This window comes from Gossypium arboreum, chromosome 7, assembly GCF_025698485.1.
Source record: "Gossypium arboreum isolate Shixiya-1 chromosome 7, ASM2569848v2, whole genome shotgun sequence".
NCBI classification, from domain to species: Eukaryota; Viridiplantae; Streptophyta; class Magnoliopsida; order Malvales; family Malvaceae; genus Gossypium; species Gossypium arboreum.
Genome location: NC_069076.1, coordinates 54,352,230 through 54,357,587, shown reverse-complemented (window position 1 = coordinate 54,357,587; position 5,358 = coordinate 54,352,230). Strand labels below are relative to the sequence as shown.

The 5,358-nt window shown below is 34.4% G+C and overlaps 1 non-coding gene across 1 annotated transcript; it reads right to left on the bottom strand.

The window, feature by feature from the left end:
• Positions 1–4,836: 4,836 nt before the first annotated feature.
• Positions 4,837–4,942, bottom strand: LOC128295715 (small nucleolar RNA R71). The gene has a single exon (XR_008286274.1). It is a non-coding gene; the product is annotated as a small nucleolar RNA R71 (small nucleolar RNA).
• Between the last annotated feature and the right edge of the window lie 416 nt (positions 4,943–5,358).

Here is a 5,358-nt window from a genome sequence, read left to right as displayed (position 1 = left end):
TCAAAAGATTTTGCATGAAGAACATAATGGTTGTTTGGCAGTTCACCCGGGCAGTACGAAAATGTATAATGATTTGAAGAAAATGTATTGGTGGAGTGGAATGAAAAGAGACATCTCTGAGTTTGTATCAAAGTGCTTAATTTGTCAACAAGTGAAAGATGAATACCAAGTACCTTCGAGACTACTCTAGCTTATCATGGTTCCTAAATGGAAATGGGATCGGATTACTATGGATTTTGTATCAGGGTTGCCGTTAAGTCTGGGGAAGAAAAATGCCATCTGGGTAATAGTTGACAGGCTGACTAAATCGACTCATTTTATTCCGGTACGTATGGATTATTCTCTTAATAAGTTGGCTGAATTATATATTAGTGAGATTGTTAGACTTCACGGAATACCTTTGTCAATCATTTCGGATAGAGATCCAAGATTTACTTCGCGGTTTTGGAAAAAGTTGCAAGAGGTATTAGGTACGAAGTTAAATTTCAGTACTGCTTTTCATCCACAAACTGATGGACAGTTAGAGAGAGTGATTCAGATTCTTGAGGACATGCTCAAATGTTGTGTATTGGAATTTCAAGGTAGCTGGAAAAGGTATTTACCGTTAGTAGAATTTGCTTATAATAATAGTTATCAGACGAGTTTAAAGATGGCACCTTATGAAGCATTGTATGGTTGTAAATGTTGGACGCCATTGTATTGGACTGAACTCAAGGAAAATCAGATTTATGGAGTGGATCTAATAAAAGAAACTGAAGAAAAGGTGAAAGTGATTCGAGATTGTTTGAAAGCTGTTTCAGATAGACAGAAATCTTATGCGGATTTGAAACGAAAAGAAATGGAGTTTCAAGTTGGTGATAAGGTATTTTTGAAAGTGTCTCCATGTAAGAAAGTCCTTAGATTTGGATGAAAGGGCAAGTTAAGTCCAAATACCTTATAATATCTAAAAATATGCGTATTACACCTTTAATAACATTTTACAATATTTTCTTGAATTTTTACCTTTTATTCAATTTAGTCCCTAAAATTAAAACTTACATATGTTTCATATTTGAGCTTCGTTTTTAATTCCATTATCAGTTTTGTCCTTCAATAAACTCTAGAATAAAAACTTAAAAATCTTTTTTATTAAATTCAACATCATTAGTCTTTAAACTTAAAACAATCAAAACTCACTTTACCAAAATAGTCCTATTCCATAACAAAGCTTTAATCTCTACCATTTCACATCCAAAAAGCTTAAAATATAACAATGGTATCTTTTAAAATCTTTAATAGGTTTATAGTTTAGTACCTGAGTGATAAACCATAATTTATACATATTTTTACCCCTTGCTTAACACATTTTATGGATGATTTTTCCTTAGAATTGGTGAATTCGATGTTCCTAATGCCTTAATGTCATGTTTTATACTTAGGTGAGCATAGGAGAGCGAAAGGAACGAGAAACGGGCCAAAAACGGAAAAAATGGGCCAACGTACGAAATCAATATGGCCTGGACCTCCTCACATGAGCAAACCACACGATCTTGTCAATTTGGCAGAATCGAAGCATGACTCACACGAGTGGACCACACGCCCATGCCTATTTAACAGGCTCGAGCATGGCCTGAAGTAATCGCACACGGGCGTGTCCTTGGCGAGCCCAACTTGAGTCTAATTAGGAAAAGGCTAATTTTGAGGGCTTTTATGCATTCCAAAGCCTATAAATACACCCGAAAGGAAGAGGAAAATGAGACACAGGGAGGAAGAAAGGAATTACTTGAAGAAAGCCGATTGATCCATCTCAGAAGCCAGATTCATCATCAAGACTGAAGATCTCCCCTCAATTTCCCTTTAGGAGTTTTGGGTTTTCTTTATGTTTTGTATTCATTATTCTTCTGAGATGTTTTCCTTTTTAGTTATGAACTAAAACCCCTAAATACCTGAGGGGAATAAAACCTAAGACAAATCTTGTTATTATTATTTGAATTGTATAATAAATATTTGGCTTGTTCTTAATTATGTGTTCTTAATTCTTGTCTTGATATTCTAGGATATTGATTCAAGTTAAGCTCTTATTCAGAAGAGGAATAGACCTTGTCTAAGAGTACATTTATCATAATTAAGCGGAGTTGCTTGTGCGCCTAGAGATAGGGTGATTAGATTTTGCCGGATTAGGGTGAAACCTAATAAGGGGATTCATAGATCGAATTAATGCAACCCTAGGAAGTTAATTAGAAAGATATTTTAATTATTCAACCTAGGGTTATGTTAGTCTCGAGAGAGATAATAATATAACTTAGGGATTTCTACGGATCAAGTCAAATGAATAAATCGTCCGATTCAGAGTCAAATAACAAGTGAAGTCTAGGTGGATTTTTCCTTAGGTATTGTCTTAATTCAATTGTTTTTCCAAAATTAATCCCCCAATTCTATTTTCTGTGAATTCTTAGTTTATTTAATTAGTTATTTAAAACAAGCCCCCTTATTCTTAGGCTAGAAAATAAAAAGACAGTCATTACTAGTACTTTTAGTTCCTTTGGGTTCGACAATCCGGTCTTGATAAAACTATACTACTGTTCGATAGGTACACTTGCATTCATCGTGATAAAAGTTAGTTTCAAGAATGATTCATTATAAATATTTAAAACTTGTCACAAAAAATCATGTATCACTGGGTTAGTTAGATTAAGCTACAACGATCTCAGAAACAGAAAATTTATGAAAAGCAAGCTTGATTTACAAACCATGAAAGAAGAAAGAAGCTTGGTCGATTCTCTCCTACCCTAATAACAGCTCTTGAAAAGTGTTATATTTCATACTCTTAGACTTAATTAATTGCTTGTACTTCAGTAAAATTAGCATTATTTTCGTTAATTGCATGATCATTTCTAGTTAATCGAGCGGTGCATCTAAAAACTTGAGATGATGATTACTTTATTACATCTTTACTTTTAATTGCTTGTGGAAAGGTCTTGTTGCAGCTGAATGATAGGTTTAAGGGAGAAGGATAGTAGAGGATGGAGGTTTGCTAAAGCATTATGAGAGGTTGCCATGGCAATGCTAGTGAAGAATAGACAAACACCCAGTCAACAATGAGAACACTCAGCGTTTGGTCCCCTACGTGTACATGTAATGGAGAATATTCACCTCAAAATTAGGGAAAAACCAAGTTGAGCTAACTGTTAAACTTTTACCTTAGAGGACAACCCAAGTATAAAAGTGAAAAAAAAAGGAAAAGAAGAAAAAGTGACAAGAGCTGGGACAAAGGTCTCATTGTAGCAAGAAATGCAAGTTGAGCTAACCGTTAAACTTTGGTAAGGACGAGCAACAAGATGTTGAGTCGAAAGCGATTGGAATTTTTAACCCAGATTTCTTCTTTTGCATTTTGTTTCAATTATTCTATTTTAAATTGTAATTTTTTGGATATTGAGGATTCTGTTCTTGAAATTATGTAGCCTAGGTATGAGTTAACTTAATACGGCTAGGGTTTGCTTTGGATGATGTTTTAACTTCGATTAATGTTTATGGATTAATATTGTTTATATTACCTCTTTACTCAATGCCTATTTTTGTTTAAATGCTTAAGAGAGTGTTGATGAATACTCAATAAGTGTTAAGGTAGCTTGAAACTGACAGGATAAGGTTACCTGGACCGAAGTTCGGTAATATAAGTGAGTTTTGAGTGAAATACTCGTGTAAACTTTAGACATAAAGCCTTACCTTATATTGTTTAGAGGGTTGAGCATTAATAGTAGTTGCGAATCCTGAGCCTATAGACATATAGTGCTTTAAGGGTGAGTAACCTTAGGTCTTGCTTTTGACAGGGGTAAACCACATTAGTACCCACTTGAATAGTAAGTTCACAGTAGTTTTGCCACGACATTGTTTGCGGGGCAGAACAAATCCCTTAGTAAGCCCAACCTTCATGACCAATACTCCAACTTTGCTAAAGTCTTTAGTACTCTTGTTTGATTTGTTGCAATGGTAATCTCTACTAGTATACTTCACTACTCTCACTTCTAATGTGTTAATCCCATTTTAATTTAATTAAACACCATTCGGTACATTTATCTTTTCTGTTCAATTGTGATAACTTAGACAAAGAGCACTCATCCAATCCTCGTGGGAACGATACTCACTTATCATTTTATTACTTGATTCATCGTGTCTACTTGCACAACTCACATATCATATTCACATGTAACAAGTTTTTGACACTGTTGTCGGGGATTAGCGATTGGTAACCTTAGTTTTTGTTATTGCAATTGTTTGTTTTGTAATCTCAACATGTTTGTTATTAGCTATATGCATAAAGGTATTCTTACTGAGGACTCTATCTTTTAGATCTAGAAATTGAAAGAACCTTGCTCAGAAGGGGAAGAGAATAAAAGCAATGAATCAAGACGGTAAAAATCCACCTACTATGAATGAGAACTTAATCCAAGAGCTTCAAATGTTAATCCTCTTGTTGCTGAGATGTTTGATGATCGATATAGGCCTATTTGAGAGAATGTAGTACGTATCTTACACAACCTGAATCCTAGAATAGTTAGGACACAAATTCAAGCTCCTCACTTTGAACTGAAACTTGTAATGTGTCATATGCTTCAATCAATTGGCCAGTTTGGTGGTTTTCCAACTGATGATCCTAGATTACACTTGAGATTTTTCTTGTAGGTCTGTGATTCTTTCAGACAATAAGATGATGCCTTAAAACTCAAACTATTTCCATGTTCTTTAGGAGATCTTGCTAGAACATCGCTTAATGCTTTACCATCTAGAATAGTAGAATCATGGAATAATCTCTGTTAAAGATTTTTGCTGCAAAATAACCCACCCAATATGAATGATAAACTGAGAAATGACATAACATCCTTCAAGCAACTAGAGGATGAAACACTATATGAAATATGGGAAAGATTCAAAAAATTTCTTGGGAAATGTCTTCTGCATGTATTTCAGTATTGGACCCAAATGGAGATATTCTACAATGGTTTGAATGCACAGACGCAGATGGTGGTTGATCCTTCAACTAATGAAACTTTATCGGATAAGTCTTACAATGAAGCCTGTAACACTCAGAACCCAGCTTAGACGTTATGGCCACATATGTGATGTTACATTGGAGAGAGTTTTGAAAAACATAGTTCTATTAGAAAAGTCTGCTCGTGTTAAAACCTTGTTTACTATCTTTATGAAAAACTATCTTCTTTCATTTATTTGCTAAATTGCAGGTTCGTTAAACAAAACATGTTTCATACTAAATCGTTGTTACACTTTAAAATATTGTTCGTTACGGAAGCTTTTGAAACTAGTTACGTGGTATAGTACTTGGAAATCATTTACCTTTTGAAAACCCGAATCCTATTGCTA